The sequence below is a fragment of the Sus scrofa genome, chromosome 4 (genome assembly GCF_000003025.6).
Source record: "Sus scrofa isolate TJ Tabasco breed Duroc chromosome 4, Sscrofa11.1, whole genome shotgun sequence".
NCBI lineage: Eukaryota > Metazoa > Chordata > Mammalia > Artiodactyla > Suidae > Sus > Sus scrofa.
In genome coordinates, this window is record NC_010446.5 from 30,388,907 (window position 1) to 30,405,021 (window position 16,115).

A 16,115-nucleotide genomic window follows, 5' to 3' on the forward strand; every position below is an offset into this window, starting at 1 on the left:
TGTCCCAGGCGGGAGAAGACTACAGAGATGGAATAACTAAGCACAATGTAACATCCAGGCTTAGACATGGAATAGCAAAAAGACATTAGGGGATAGTGGGGAAATACAAATAAAACCTATAGTTTGGTAAAAAGTATTGTACCAATGTTAACATCCTAGTTTTGCTCATCTTACCATGCAAGGTGTAAGATGTTAACCTTTGGGGTATAGGAACTCTCTGTACCATCTTTGCAACTCTTATTAAGACTAAAATTATTGGAGTTCCCATTGTGGCTCAGCAGAAATGAATCTGACTAGCATCCATGAGGACAAGGTTCAATCCCTGAGCTCGCTCAGCGGGTTAAGGATCTGGTGTTGCCATGAGCTGTGGTGTAGACCAATGGCTACAGTTCTGATTTGACTCCTAAATTGGGAACCTCCATATGCCATGGATGCGGCCCTAAAAAGACCAAAAAAAAAAAAAAGACTAAAATTATTTCAAGATAAAAAGTTTTCAGAAGCTGGAAGGAATATTGAGTGAAAAACTGATTTGACCTCCTGCCTTCAGGCGGGTAACACATCATTGACATATTCATTCAATCGATTATTTATTCCTAGAATGCGAGAAATTTATGTGTTCGGTTCACTACTATAGCCCGAACATCCAGGTAAAATGTAGGATGGGAAGATTTTTTAAAAAAAATTTAACTAAAAAAAGATTTAATGATTTCAAGTTATCCTCATATCTTAAAAATAATGACCATAAGAACAATAACAACACACCCTGATATGAGAAGTGTTCTCAGACTCTATTTTTTTTTTAAGCCATCCAATTTTCATAAGCCATTTTTCATCTTCCTGGATTGGGGGAGGTGAGGTGAATTTGCTGACAAGGAATCACATTGTGCCTTGTTTCAAGATTCTTTAATCATGAACCCAGATACCTCCCCCTGAAGAGTGAAGAAAAAACTACTTGGCCTGGGCGATAGATGACCAGTCCTATGGAAAGTGATCTGGAACTCATTCCTGATCACCAGGAACTTGTTACATGATGTACTCTGTGACCGCTGGAGGTTTTTGAGTTAACACTCGGCAGGAAGTTGACAGGGCACAGGTTACACTCAGCTTTATCTTCAAACAGGTCTTGGGAGGAAGGGAGAATTGCAGGGAGATTACAAACACCTCTGGTGAGAATTCTTTCAATGTGAGAGTGTTTCACTCTGCTGTCAGAAAGTTTCATTGCCGACACTTTCCTCTATCTAAACAGAATCATCTTTGAAGCATAAAAATGACAGGATATAGCTTTTCAGTCACAGAAAGTGTAACTATTGGTGAAGCGATTCCACCCCTGTAATCTGACACAACAAGTAAAAAAATAAGTATTCTGATCCACATTCAAAATGTGCTACTTTTGAGCCAGAACGTAAATTATGAGTCTGCTTAGCAACTGAATTGGCCAAAATAAATAATATTTTCTGTTTCTTCCCTCTCCATGATATATACATATATATGATTCTTGCTGAAAACCAAAGAGAGCATACCATATGGATTTTTTTTGTAGGGCTAATCTCATAAAATTACAAATAAAACTTTCATAGAATCGTAACATCTGCTTCAGCATTACCCTGGAGGAAAGTCATCTTTGCAGCATCACATAAGGACATACAATTTAAAGTCCAAGTTGCCTTCCACATTTGGCATTCACATTGTCTTTGAGAGGGCTTGGAGAACATCAGCAATAAATGCCAGATGAGGGAAACAAGTCTCTGGAGAGAAAAAGGCTTTTGCTTTATGTTACTGATGGTTATGATTAAAATTGAAGTACAGTGTGATTAATTTGTTCAGAAGAACCTATGTATGATTCTTAAATGCACGTTTTCTTAAGAAACAAATGGCATGACTGAATGTAGAATGGAATGTCTAAAAAGTTTGACTTTTGCTTTCAAACTGGAGCTACTTAAAGGGTGTCAAGTTAGAAGTGCACCAACAGGTTAGAAATGAGCCTGGTGCCTGCTAGCCTCTCTTTTATCTCATCTCCATGTCTACTTCCACAAGGACAGAGCGTACGTAAATATTTCTCAAAGGTAACCATGTGCTCCCTCTTGTTACCACCTTGAGGCCGGTCATCATGCCTCCCCTTGTCGCTAGACTTTCTTCCATCTAATTCGTGGAGTGCTGGTAAACCAGCTTTCCAAAAACTACAGCAAAAGCCAAAACCCTTACTTATGGTCTTCACCAGTTTCCAACATGTGGTTTTCCCACCATATTTTGTGTTAAGCTACCCACAGTTTAATAAATAGTTAACCAAATTTCCAAATATTTCACAATTGGCAGAGTGAGCTGGCTCAAGCCCACAGGGCCACCATGCCTTGTTGCACACAGCCAGTCACCTCCTTGCTTAAGACCTTTAATAGCTCCCATTTCCTTGAGCACTAAGTGTCAAATCCCTCACTGAATTTTCCAAGGCCCTCCACAGTCTGGCCCACACCCTGTCTCCATTCTCACAGGATGACTCTCATTAATCATACAAAAGTCATATTGATTTTTAAAATTTGCTCTAACTTATCTCTCATGATATCTCTGGTCACTGAGCCATCAAATAGGGGTTCTTTGTTTTCTTCATCTTGGTAATTCTTCCTTCTCCAGGTATCCACTTAAATATTCACTGTCCAGGAAAACTAACCAGGTAGGTGTTTGTGATAAATTCACCTTCAGCTTTTCTCACATCAGGAAATTCCTGCAAGACTATCAGGAAGATGCAACTACCTTTCTACCCTCAAAATTTTTATCCTCATAACTATAACCTTTCTGAAGGCAGGAGCCATGGTTCTGAGACCATAAATTTATTTCGAGGGTCTATAAAAAGTGCCCAGTACCTAGCAGGTTCTCAAATACTTGTTAAAGAATGAGTAAACAGAGATTTTCATCTCACACACCCTGGCCTTAGGTGTAGATGGATGTTTATAAATAAAAAATTCGTATTTATATTCAAAGTTATAACTATTACCATTTAAAGTCAAGTAATCAAAGAAAAAAAAGAGAAAGTTTTCTAAATTCCTACAAGAAAAAATATGGTTTAAAAAGTAATATATTTTGAAAGCTGAGGTCTTATGAAATCAAAAGGCATGTAGCTTATGGTGATGACTGAGAAATGCCATCCTTGAAGAAGCATTCTGAGCATAAAACAGAAACACATTCTTTCCTACTGCAGGGCACACACTTTTGAATCTTGATTCAGAGCCTGGAACTCAAAGACAAATTTTTATAAACCTGTCAGAGGTGATATACACTCTTTTCCAGCATTAAGAAAGAAGTCAGACTAGATGATCTTCAAGTCTGCTCCCAATTCAAAGGTTCTAAAATTCCATAAAATAAATATGAGAGGTGAGTGGCGATAAAATCATACGGTCCTCTTCTGTGTCAACTTCATTTTTTTGTCCTGGTGCCCTAGCAGTGACCTTGGAAATTAGGAAAAAATATTGCTGCAAATGAGGACAGACTTCGGGCAGTGCCCAGAAAAAGGAATCGGGTAGCACTGTGAGAGAAATTTTGCTGTATAAGTTATCAGTCACTTGTCTAATGTCAGTGTTGGAAAAAAATTATCTTCAGAGATTTGAGGGATTAAAGGTGTTATGTAAAAACAAAACATGAAATGCTTCAGATATTGTATCTGTGTATTCTTAAACCATATAGATTCCCACATATGGTTTTCCACATAAATCACTCAAAAATATTAGAGTAGTTTATAAAGAATGTCTTATAAATATTAAAATGTATTTTTGAATGCTCTAGTAAAATTGTAACCCCAGGAATAAGAAATAGTCTTTATTCTTTCAGGAAAGAAGTGCTGAATACCTTCTGTTAGGAGCCGAAAATTAGCTTTCAGGTGGTAATGGGGGTGTCTGTCTGCATATGACACCATCCATGCCCTCAGAATACTCACAGTCTAGCAGTGTAAACATTTGTAAACACTTGTAATCCTGAGCAATGGGTATTGTCATAAAGGTATGTATGATCGGCTATTCAGGAACACAGGGTAGATGGCACGTGTTCTCTTTTAATTAGTTCTTTAAAAGGCCACAGACATTTCCAAATAAATCTTAGGTTATACTACACATCCCCGCCTCAAATTTTACCATACCTGAAACACTGTAACATCACATGTGCATATTGATTTTAAGGTGTATGACATTTTCAAACATGTTTATAAGAGAAAAAATGTTTGTGTTAGAAATAATGAGATAATGAAATAAAGAAAATTAACAAATGACAGCCAAATCCCTCTTAGGAGATAACTGTATTAATGGGGATACATATTGCAGGTCTATTTGATGAGTGACACGGATAGAAAGGTAAACCCTCCACCAGTGCTTGGGTTCTGGCTGGACAAAGTGTGGGGTGAGACATAGGAATACAGATAGCACTTAAAATTTAAGGGAAGTCTGAAAAGATTTGGGAGTTTCTAAGTCAAATCCAAGAGTGAGGGAAGCAAAATGAGAGAAAGAGAGAAGCTAGCAAAGTAGGGGGAAACTGCTTGGGATATACTGTGAACCTCATCCTGGGATACCTGAGAATCCAGGAAGTTTCATCTTGAATTTTGAAAGAAAGGGAGCTCCTCAGTGAAATGCAGGATATAGACAGGATTGGCCTCATGGGTGTTCTGCCTGTGAGTTTACCCCGTGTTTCATTTAATGCTCTGCTATTGCTGCCTGGAAATTCTCAACCTTTGAAAGTGAACCTCAACCTTTTTAAGTGAAATCCTATGGGAAGTGGAGCAAGTGTGAGCAGAGGAAAGGCATGAGAGATTCATGCAATATGGAGGTGGCCATTTCTTGCCATCTCATTTGCATATATAAGTTCTCAGTGTCCTGTGAGCATAGAAATACAGTGAATCTACCATGTGTGAGATTTGAACATGTTCTGTCTACTACTGAGTAAATGGGGATACTGACCGCCTCAAGAAGACTCACTTTCTTTCTTTCTTTTTTTTTTTTTTTTTGTCTTTTTGTCTTTTTGCCTTTTCTAGGGCCACTTCCTATGGCATATGGAGGTTCCCAGGCTAGGGGTCTAATTGGAGCTGTAGCCAGCAGTCTACGCCAGAGCCACAGCAATGCAGGATCCGAGTCTTGTCTGGAACCTACACCACAGCTCATGGCAACGCTGGATCCTTAACCCACTGAGCAAGGTCAGGGATCAAACTCGCAACCTCATGGTTCCTAGTCGGATTTGTTAGCCACTGCACCATGATGGGAACTCCTAGAAGACTCACTTTCAATTTAAACACAATACACAGAAAGAAGGCAGTGGTATTCTAAGAAACAGAAATGACCAAGAAATCCTATCATGTACCTTACTTGCAGTGCTTATCTCTATTAGCTAACCACTTTTTTTTTTCTTTACCATTATGGTTTATCTTAGGATATTGAAAAGAGTTCACTGTGCTATACAGTAGGACCTTGCTGTTTATCCATCCTAAATACAATAATTTGTATCTACTAATCCCGATCTCCCAATTCATCCCTTCCTCACCTTCCTCCCCTGTGGCAACCACAAGTCTGTTCTCTATGTAAGATAGAGAACTTATAGATAAGTTCGTTTGTGTCATATTTTAGATTACACATATTAGTACTATCATATGGTATTTGTCTTTTTCTGACTTACTTCACTTAGTGTGATACTCTGTAGATCCATCCCTGATGCTGCAAATGGCATTATTTCATTTTTTCATATGGCTGGGTAGTATTCCATTGTGTTTGTGTGTGTGTATTCATTCATTCATCTCTCAATGGACATTTGGGCTTTTAGGTTAGACTTTTTAACAATGGCTGTTCTGACTGGTGTGAGGTGATACCTCTTTGTAGTTTTTATTTGCATTCATTTATTAATTAGTGAGATTCTAGCTGGCCACTTACACAATAAAAATGTTGACATTGAAGGAAAGAGAAAGGTAAGACAACATACAGTGTGTTTTACTTTCTTTTCCTTCCTTACTCTTTGGTAAATCTAAGATAGAGGAGTGTTGGTAGAATGTGCATGTATTGGCAAGTAAAATAAAAATAGTTGAGTCAGTTTTGTGGAGCATTTCCACTGTTCCAGTGATAGCCGAGAATATATGCATGCACAAGTTAACAAAATCCAGAATATAATTTCAATGGTTCTACATGTGAATTAAATGATGTTATTTTTTAATTTAAAGCAGTCATGTATGATATAAAGATGAAGAGTAAAATTACTCTAATAATTTAAAATTTTTATTTTCTTTACTTGAGACATTAATAAATAACAAATAAAAAACATCATAAGTCGAGAGAGACTGGAGAGGGAAAAAAACTTTATATTTTAGTAACTTTAATTTTAACAGCATTTTTCCTGCTTTTTTGAAAAAGAGGCTCCATACTTTCATCTTACCCTGGGTCCCACTAATTAGTAGCTAGCCCTGTGTGTGTGTGCACGTGTGTGTGTGTGTGTGTGTGTGTGTGTGTTTATAATTATATAGATGAATGACATCAAGACAGAGGAAGGGGGGAAGGAGGCAGAGAGGGAAAGAGAGAGGTCTAGAAATCTGTACGCACACACAGAAGCAAAGCAAGGGGTAAGGGTTTGCTTTCCAGATTATCTCTCAGATGACTATTCACATTAGAATGGTTTTCTTTTGCAAGCTTTAGTTAATGAATTTCTTGCATATGATAAAACATTCTTAGATATGTCATACTTCATACTGATAAAAATTATAAACATTCTACTCATTATGTATACGCTAAACCTTTTTCAATAGCAGTATATGAGCATACATTTGTATGTATATATGACCTTGACAATGTGTGTGACCATTAGATTTTTTAAATTATTTTTTTTAAATAGTTATTTCCCCACTAAATTTTTTTTTTGCCTACTCTACAGCATGGTGACCCAGTCACACATATATGTACACATTCTGTTTTCTCACATTATCATGCTCCATCATAAGTGACTTGACATAGTTCCCAATGCAGGATCTCATTGCTAATCCACTCCAAAGACAATAGTTTGTATCCATTAACCCCAAGCCCCGCAAACACCCCACACCCTCCTCCTTGGCAACCACAAGTCTGTTCTCCAAGTCCATGGTTTTCTTTTCTGTGGAAAGGTTCATTTGTGCCTTATATTAGATTCCAGATATGTAATATCATACAGTATTTGTTTTCTCTTTCTGACTTACTTCACTCAGTTATGAGAGTCTCTAGTTCCATCCATGTTGATATAAATGGCATTATTTCATTCTTTGTTATGGCTGAGTAGTATTCCATTGTGTATATATACACCATTTCTTCCGAATCCAATCATCTGTCGATGGACATTTGGGTTGTTTCCATGTCTTGGCTATTGAGAATAAAGCTGCAATGAACATGTGGGTGCATGTGTCTCTTTTAAGGAAAGTTTGGTCTGGATAGATGCCCAAGAGTGGGTTTGCTGGGTCATATTGTAGTTCTAGGTATAATTTTCTAAGATACCTTCATACTATTCTCCATAGTGGTTGTACCAACTTATATTCCCACCAACAGTGCAGGAGGGTTCCCTTTTCCTCACACCCTCTCCAGCATTTGTTATTTGTGGACTTATTGATGATGGCCATTCTGACTGCTTGTGGTAGTTTTGATTTGCACTTCTCTAATAATCAGTGATGTTGAGCATTTTTTCATGTGCTTGTTGGCCATCTGTTCATCTTCCTTGGAAAAATGCCTATTTAGTTCTTTTGCCCATTTTTCCTTTGGGTTGTTGGCTTTTTTGCTGTTGAGTTGTATAAGTTGCTTGTATATCCTACAGATTAAGCCCTTGTCAGTTGGGTCATTCGAAACGATTTTCTGCCATTGTGTAAGTTGTCTTTTTGTTTTCTTTTTGGTTTCCTTTGCTGTGCAAAAGCTTTTCAGTTTGATGAGGTCCCATTGGTTTATTTTTGCTCTTATTTCTGTTGCTTTGGGAGACTGACCAGAGAAAATATTCATAAGGTTGATGTCAGCGAATGCTTTGCCTATGTTCTCTCCCAGGAGTTTGATGGTGTTTTGTCTTATATTTAAGTCTTTAAGCCATTTTGAGTTTATTCTTGTGCATGGTGTGAGAGTGTGTTTTAGTTTCATTGATTTGCATGCCACTGTCCATGTTTCCCAGCAATGCTTGCTGAAAAGACTGCCTTTTTCCCATTTTATATTCTTGCCTCCTTTGTCAAAGACACCATAGGTGTCTGGGTTTATTTCTGCATTCTCTATTCTGTTCCATTGGTCTCTATGTCTCTTTTGGTACCAGTACCATACTGTCATGATGACTGTGGCTTTTTAATATTGCCTGAAGTCTGGGAGAGTTATGCTTCCTGCTTGGTTTTTGTTCTTCAGTATTGCTTTGGCAATTCTGGGTCTTTTGTGGTTCCCTATAAATTTTTGGGTTGTTTGTTCTAGTTCTGTGAAAAATGTCATGGGTAATTTGATAGGGATTGCTTTGAATCTGTAGATTGCTTTGGGTAGTATAGACATTTTTACAATATTAATTTTTCCAACCCAGGAGAATGGAATATCTTTCCATTTCTTTGCATCTTCTTTAATTTCCTTTATTAATGTTTTATAGTTCTTGGCATATAAGTCCTTTACCTCCTTGTGACCATTAGATTTTAAAAAGTATTTGGAAGTTCCCATGTTGGCACAGCGGAAACAAATCTGACTAATATCCATGAAGATGCAGGTTTGATCCCTGGCCTCACTCAGTGTGTAAGAAAAGTCCATTCTTAAGTGTGTTTCCAATTTTCTACAAGAGGTGGCCCCTGTGACTTTTTGAACCTTACCTCCTGTTACCTTTTCTACCTTCATTCTTTGCTACCACTTTGACTTCCTTGCTGTCTTTTCAGCACACCAGTCATGCTCCTCCGTGAGGACTTTCACATTGGCTCTTCCCACCTCCTTGAACACTCTTCCCCCAGATATCTCAATGGCTTGCTCCCTCACCTCTCCTCTCCTAGCTCTTTCACATTCACCCTTCTTAAAAGGAACACCTCAACCCTACCCATTCCCTAAGAGGTCCTCTTCCCTGCAGTGTGATTTCCTCACAGCCTTTAGCATCCTCCAGCACATTACCTCTTTTACTTCTTTTTATTTTCAGTTGTGTCCCTAGGAATATAATCCCTATGAGGGCAAGGATTTCTTTCTGCTTTTTACATTGCTATATCCCCAGGATTTAGATCGGTAACCTGCACTTAGTGGGAACTGATTATCTGTTTAATGGAGGAATAGGTAAGGACTAGATGATTTATTAATATGCTCTAGGTGCTGGTGGACCTCTAAGGAGACCGAGCTCCTATTTTGTGACTTTGGGAAAACAAATTTTTAGTCTTCCTTATCATTGCAATTAGTCACTTTTCTCTATTCATTTCTTTATTATTGTTGTTGCTTTTTACGTTTTTAATTGAAGTATAGTTGATTTACAATGTTAATTTTTGCTATACAGCAATACATTCAGTTATACATATTTCTGATATTCTTTTCCATTATGGCTTATATTGTTAATTTTACCTTTTTTCCCACTTGCACTAGATCCCTTGTCACTGGAGAGTGGTGAGGTGTAGAGTACCACACTGCAGATATTCCAGAGATTCTAAAGAAGCTGTCAAGGGCTTGTATCCAGCAGCTTAGTCAAGCACTTGCCCTGATTAACACCTTTGGGTATTCTCAGCATGACTATGGTTTTGTTTTTGGTGCTAGTGTTGACTTTTCTTGGGATTCTTAATCTAACAGGCCTCTTCTGCTTTCAAGGTACATTGGACTATTGGAATTAGTCACACAGGTTCAATATTAATACACTTCCCTTAAAAAAGAAAGTCTGATCCCACTCTATAAATCTTAGTTTAGCCGTTAATACTAAGGACATAAAAAAGTTGGAAAATATCAAATATTTTTAATATATTCTTTCCAACATAAAATTGTCTTTAGGAAAGTATAAATAAGGCAAAGGGCTGATTGATTTTTTTAATATATATTTAGTCAATAAAGTGACTTCTTCTAGACGCCAAACTGTGTGTTTTCAGAATTCTTTTCACTGCAAATAACAGAAACATATCTCAAACAGTGTAAGAATCCAATGAAGAAATCTAGCAATAAAGTTGGCTTCTAGAGTACTGGATTGATGGATTCAATTTGATACTATAATATTCTCTCTTTTTTTCCTTCTTCAGGCCATTCTACTTGCAGTACAGGGGATAGCTGAAGAGAAAATCCTGACTCATATCCTGCAATTTATCAAGCTCAGTGGAAAGAGATAGCTCACTAACAAGGCGAAAAGCAAAGGAAGAATCGTCCTGACTGAGATCACATGCTTCATGCCCATTCCTTAACCCGTCTCTTTGACTAAAGGAAGAAATACTTTGATGAGGGTTTATAACCACGAGGACCACCCCTGTGATAGATGAATGGAGTGAGTAGGGTTATCTCAACCGCAGAACCATGGGAAAGAGTGCTTTTTATACTGGAAAGTTCTGCCACACCACTCAATGTAAGCAATCATAAAGAATTCATTGGCCTATTGCTTTCGGTAACTATTTTTAGGAAAGTGTTATGGTAGAGGTCTCTGGAAAGAGAGTGGCTTCCAGAAACCAGGAGGCATAATTTGGCAGCAGAATGGGTACCCGGGGTGTATTGGCGACTTCTGTTTACAGAAGGCAATGCTCTCTAGGCTACTTATGCCCATGCCTGCCTTCACTTTACTCTTCAGAACAACCCTGTGAGGTATATGTTATTATTCCTCATTTATGATTAAAAAAGTAAATTGACCTAGGTCACAAGCTTGGTCACAATCAAAGTTCAGTTTTGAACCCAGATCTATTTCTGAAAACCATGTGCTTTTCAACATATGGTAATGTTCTAAATGCAAAATGTTGGCATCTTGACAAAGTAAGCAGAGGTTTTCATTTTGTGTTGCTTTCCCTCTTCCTTTCCTCTAAGAAAAAAGAACATGTTACCTGTTAGAGATCAACTTTGGGAAAGTGATACATTCTGAGGATCTAGGAGCTGGGAGGTCGTAAGCATTGAAAGCAGCAAAAAGGATGGGAAAGTCCTTTGGTGGTGAGCTTAGGACAGATTTTCTTTTCTACTTATAACATTAAAAGAATGGAGATTTGCTGAGATTTTCCACTTCTATATATAATCAGCAAATTTGTTATTTGTCACAGATTTTATATTAAGTAGTTGGTACGGAATGTCAGACTGTACTATTCCCTCACATAACAACTATTTATTGAATTTTTACTATAACATAAGCATTAAAAAAAGAAACCTAAGGGCATAAAATATCTAATAAAATGGTAAAAATCAAGTTTTAAAGATTAAATAAAGGAAAGTACAAAAGGAAAGACTAAAATTCAGCTAAATCAACAAAAATCTCGCAGGCCACCTCATGTACTTTGATGGCGTTCACCCTCCCAAATCTAGAGAAACAATGTGTTATGGCCAAGTTTAGCTCTTATTCTTCCTCCTACAAAATTACAGTAGACTATGAACTTGTGGTTTCTGTCCAAGTGAAAACTTCCCACGATTATATTCCTGACATTTTACTATATAAAAAGAAGAGTCTAATTTCTCTACAGAAAAACAGGATTTCAAAATTAAACCTGGGAGAGTGAAGAGTTCAAACTACACAATCTCTCAGTTATTTGTAGTGACCTTTAGCAACACTTGGTTGGAGCCACCAAAGAGCAAAATTCTTCATTTATAGTTTTTCATTTTTAAAAAAAGTATCTATGAATAAAGATCCAAAAGTCTCAAAGGGAGCTTCATAGAGTTGTTCAATCCAGAATAGAAATCATCAGGATTCACAAATATTTGTGCAGAAAAGCCTGCATAGTTATTCAACTCCTGGAGGAATAATTCCTAAATCTTAGCATGGCACACTGGGCGTCTAAGTTCAAGTTCCTACCTACTTTTTACCTTTTATGTGAGTAATACTTTCTCACCCTCTCAGGACCTAAAGCCCTTGCTATTTCTGAATGTCATGTTGCTTTTTGCCTCTATGCCTTTATTTATACTTATCTTTTTGGGCAAAAGTCTTTTTTTACACTTTTAGAACTAGCAAACTCAAATGCATTCTTCAAAATTGAACTCAAACAAAATTCAGGGTATTGTTACCAATGGAAAAAGTTTTAACCCAAGTGCCTGTTCTCCCAAAGTGTTTTTAAAAATTTGTTTGCATACCTCTATTATAGCTCTTTTATTACATTAATTTATACCAAATTAAATTGCATTAAATTATTTATATTTAATGATGTTATATTTTGTTTAACTTATGATCATTACATTGCAAGTTTCTCAAGAGCCCTGTTTTACTCATATTTGTGCTCCCAAACCTGAGAATGCCTTTGTATCAGAGCAGGTGCCCAATTAATAGGGGTTTAATTAATTAATTACTTTCTCAAATATCTACTACATTCAAGACATTGTTCTAGTCAGATAAAAAGAGACATAAACAATGCCTCTTACTTCAGGAAGTTTGCAGTCTGCTTGAAATGCAAGATACAGAAAGTAATATTAATAATGACCAAAAAATAGAAAATATATATGTAACTCATACTATACACCAGAGAGTATTTGGAGTATATTATATGTATTAATGCATTTAATCCTCATTATAGCACCTATGGAGTAGATACAATTTTATGAGTGAGGAAACTGAGGTACAGGAAGAAAAAGGAATTTATCTAAAGTACTTGGTGAAATTGGGGCAAAATCCCAGGTTGTCTGGAGTTAGAATTACTCTCAACCTATATGTTAAGCCATAAGTGACCTAATGATAAGAACAGTTAAATTTAATTAATTAAATTCAATTAAAAAGACTAAATATTAAAATATCTGTACATTAATAGTACATGCAAAATTATCTATGAAAATATCCTGTAATTTGAATTCACTTTGAATCAAATATTTTTCTTCAGTCTTATATCTCCTGTCAAATACCATTAAACCTGTGGAAACTGCTAAAGGCTTCTTAGGAGCCCCTCAGGAGAAGAGGAGGCGTTGGTCCCAACTACCATCCCTTTCAACCACTGTAGCTCTGCTTTCATTTCTTTTCTGTGCTGGGGCTCCATTTAGAATTTTGTCGTCTAGTAAAGTAAAGGTACTTTGCAAAGCTGTTGTATGCGTAAGTGGAGCAGATAAAGACAGAAAACAGATAGATGTGCTGTCTGAGATCCCTTTCCTCCCTTCTTTCTCCTGTTCCCCTCTTTAACACCACCACCCTCCTCAGCCACTATCGAGCTTTGTATAGGGTAACCTTTTCCTGGACCAGGTAAGAGATGCTTCCCAAACTTTGCTTTATTAACTGTCTCTGCTCTGGACCTTTCATCCCGTCTCCCTGCCCTGGTCAATAGTATATTCAAATCTGTACTTGATCGCCTCTATTTTTTGTCTACTAGCCCTCATTTAACCTTGGATTTGATACCAAGCACATGCTTCCTCACTGGAGGAAGTACTCACTACTCTGGTTTTGCTTCCTAAATCATTTCAGGTGACACCCTAGCTCTCGCCTTGGACATCACACTGGGCCAGTCCGGACCAGTCCAGTATTCAGCAGAAAATCAGCCTGATGGTACCCATGATTAATTTATTATACAGGACCCAGCTTCTCTTTTACAGAGATTCTTGTATGTTTTTTTAAAATGAACTTCTGATGGAAGGTTAAGATACTTCTGAATGTTTTGTCTCCTGAGGTCTGTCTGCCAACATTATCGGAACTGATTTTTCTGACCTACCACCTGTTCCAAACTCATGTAAAAAACAAACACATTGTCATTCATCTCTTCTATTTCACCATTCTTTTCCATTATAGTATTTAAATATAAGGTTCTATTCATACAATGTACTGTTCTCAATTCCAGAAACCATGGAGCATGGGCTTGAAAACAGGGACACATAAGTTAAAATAGAGCCAGGAAGTAGAAAATCTAATCAACAAGAACTTGAAACCCTTATATAAGGTTAAAAGACCAAGTCTCATAATAACAGCAGTTATCATAAGTAGCATCATATGTAGTTTTGTAAATAACCCTTAACGACATTATATGCTTAAGATAGAATCACCAAGAATGCCACTATTCCAATATTACTGAACACACTTCCAGGAGGCTTCCTGAGGAAGACACACAAGTACCGCTGGCTGGTAAATGAGATGGACTAAACAGAAAAGATGTAGAAAAGGAGAAAGCCAGGAAAGAGACATAGAACTTGAAGCCTCAATAGCATGAGCATTGAATTCTGTGAAGCCACATCCAGGAGGCAGCCTGGTATCATTCTCTAAGGATGGTGAAAATCTTTTTGATACAAGAATCATATGGTCCTAAGGCCACAGGTAAGGTATAAAGACCTTGTAAGTAATCCCAACCCAAGATATCTCTGATATGCCCTGGAGAAAGAACTACCAGTCACACATATAGCTTTAAAAAATGGAGCATTAGAGGAGGAAATAATCTCAGAAAGAGTGTCTTCCCATACAGAGACCGCAACAACATACCTAATACCTATTCAGTTTTTTTAGGAAAAAATTGAAGGATTCTTAATAGGACTTGGGACTCAGGTATCCAGCCATACCTATGTTTTTACAGTTCTTGACATACACCTGTTTAGTTCTCCTATTCTTCTTTCATCCTCTCTTCTCTCTTTCTCCCTCCCTCCTTTTCTACCTCCTTCAATAAACACATTAAATTCACATTCTAGGTTAGGAACTTTGATATATATATATATATATTTTTTTTTGCTTTTTAGGGCTGAACCTGTGGTATATGGATGTTCCAAGGCTAGGGGTTGAATTGAGCTACAGCTGCCAGCCTACACCACAGCCATAGTAACGTGGGATCTGAGCCACATCTGGGAGCTCTACCGTAGCTCACAGCAACGCCGGATCCCCCACCCACTGAGTGAAGCTAGGAATGGAACCCCCATCCTCATGGATATGAGTCAGATTCATTTCCACTGTGCCACAATGAGAACTCCTGTCAGTTCATGTCTTTATGCACTATTTCTCCAAAGTAATAGCCCATCCCACATTCTTTGGTATATATGCTTATACTCAATTGGTCTGGAATTGAATTAAATTGAAGTGTGGAATTGAATTCAACTGTGAATCCAACTTGGGAAAGTTGGATTAAATTGAATTAAATTGAAGTGTGGAGTTGAATTCAACTGTGAATCCAACTTGGGAAAGTTGCATTCATCTACTATCACCTTATCTATAAGCTGAGAATCATAGTTACATATCCATCCTCTAGGTTGGGATAAATTTAAAATGAGAAAATCCATGTAGAGAATTTAATATCATACCAGACATATAGAAACTGTTTAATAAACATTAGCCATTATTATCATGATTGTTTTTAAGATTCATCATGGCCTATTTTAAGTTCATTTTTTTTTTCTTATTATGGCCACACTTTTGACATATGAAAGTTCCCAGGCCAGGGGGCCAGTTGGAGCTATATCATAGCTCACAGCCATGCTGCATTCGAGCCATATCTGTGATCTCCACCACAGTTTGCAGCAACGCCAGATTCTTATCCCACTGAGCAAGGTCAAGGATCAAACTCTCATCCTCATGGACACTATTTTGGGTTCTTAACCCACTGAGCATTGATGGGAACTCCATTATGGCCTATTTTAAACTTCTATAAACTACCTCCTAAGATGGAGTTAACCTTCTTCCAAGGTCCCATGTGTGGTCAATACAGAGAGGTACCACAAAGATCTCCCTGGAAAATTGACTAGCTTCCTTCCCAGCTTACAGGGCGTGTGGTTGCCAGACAGACTTCAGCTGATAGCTTCAGAGTCTGCCTCCGTCTCAGAGAGCGAACTTCCCCAAGGTCATGCCCTTCCTAGGGCACCCCACATCCAACTCCTGAGCAAAGTAAGAGATTTAAATACACAGCCTGGCATGGGACAGTTGTGATAGGCTATTAATATTTGGTCCATAATGTCGCAGTGTATTGGCCAACACTTTGGCAGACTGGCTTTGGTTTGAATTTTCCTCCTGCACCAATCCTGTTTCCTCCTCATCTTGTCATAAGTGTTCATCCTTAATAGTAAACATCTTGCACCCTAAACTCCATCTTAGCACCTGTTTTTAGCAAAAAAACAGGGAAA

The 16,115-nt window shown here is 37.6% G+C and overlaps 1 long non-coding RNA gene across 5 annotated transcripts in view; it reads left to right on the forward strand.

Moving 5' to 3' along the window:
• The window catches only part of LOC106510002, a 126,126-nt gene extending 111,352 nt beyond the window's left edge, over positions 1–14,774 (forward strand). For 4 of the 5 annotated variants that reach the window (XR_002343167.1, XR_002343170.1, XR_002343168.1 and 1 more), the window contains one exon: positions 10,172–14,774. This is a non-coding gene — a long non-coding RNA (uncharacterized LOC106510002). The remainder of the gene's footprint in view (positions 1–10,171) is intronic. The other variant, XR_002343169.1, reaches the window with a different exon arrangement.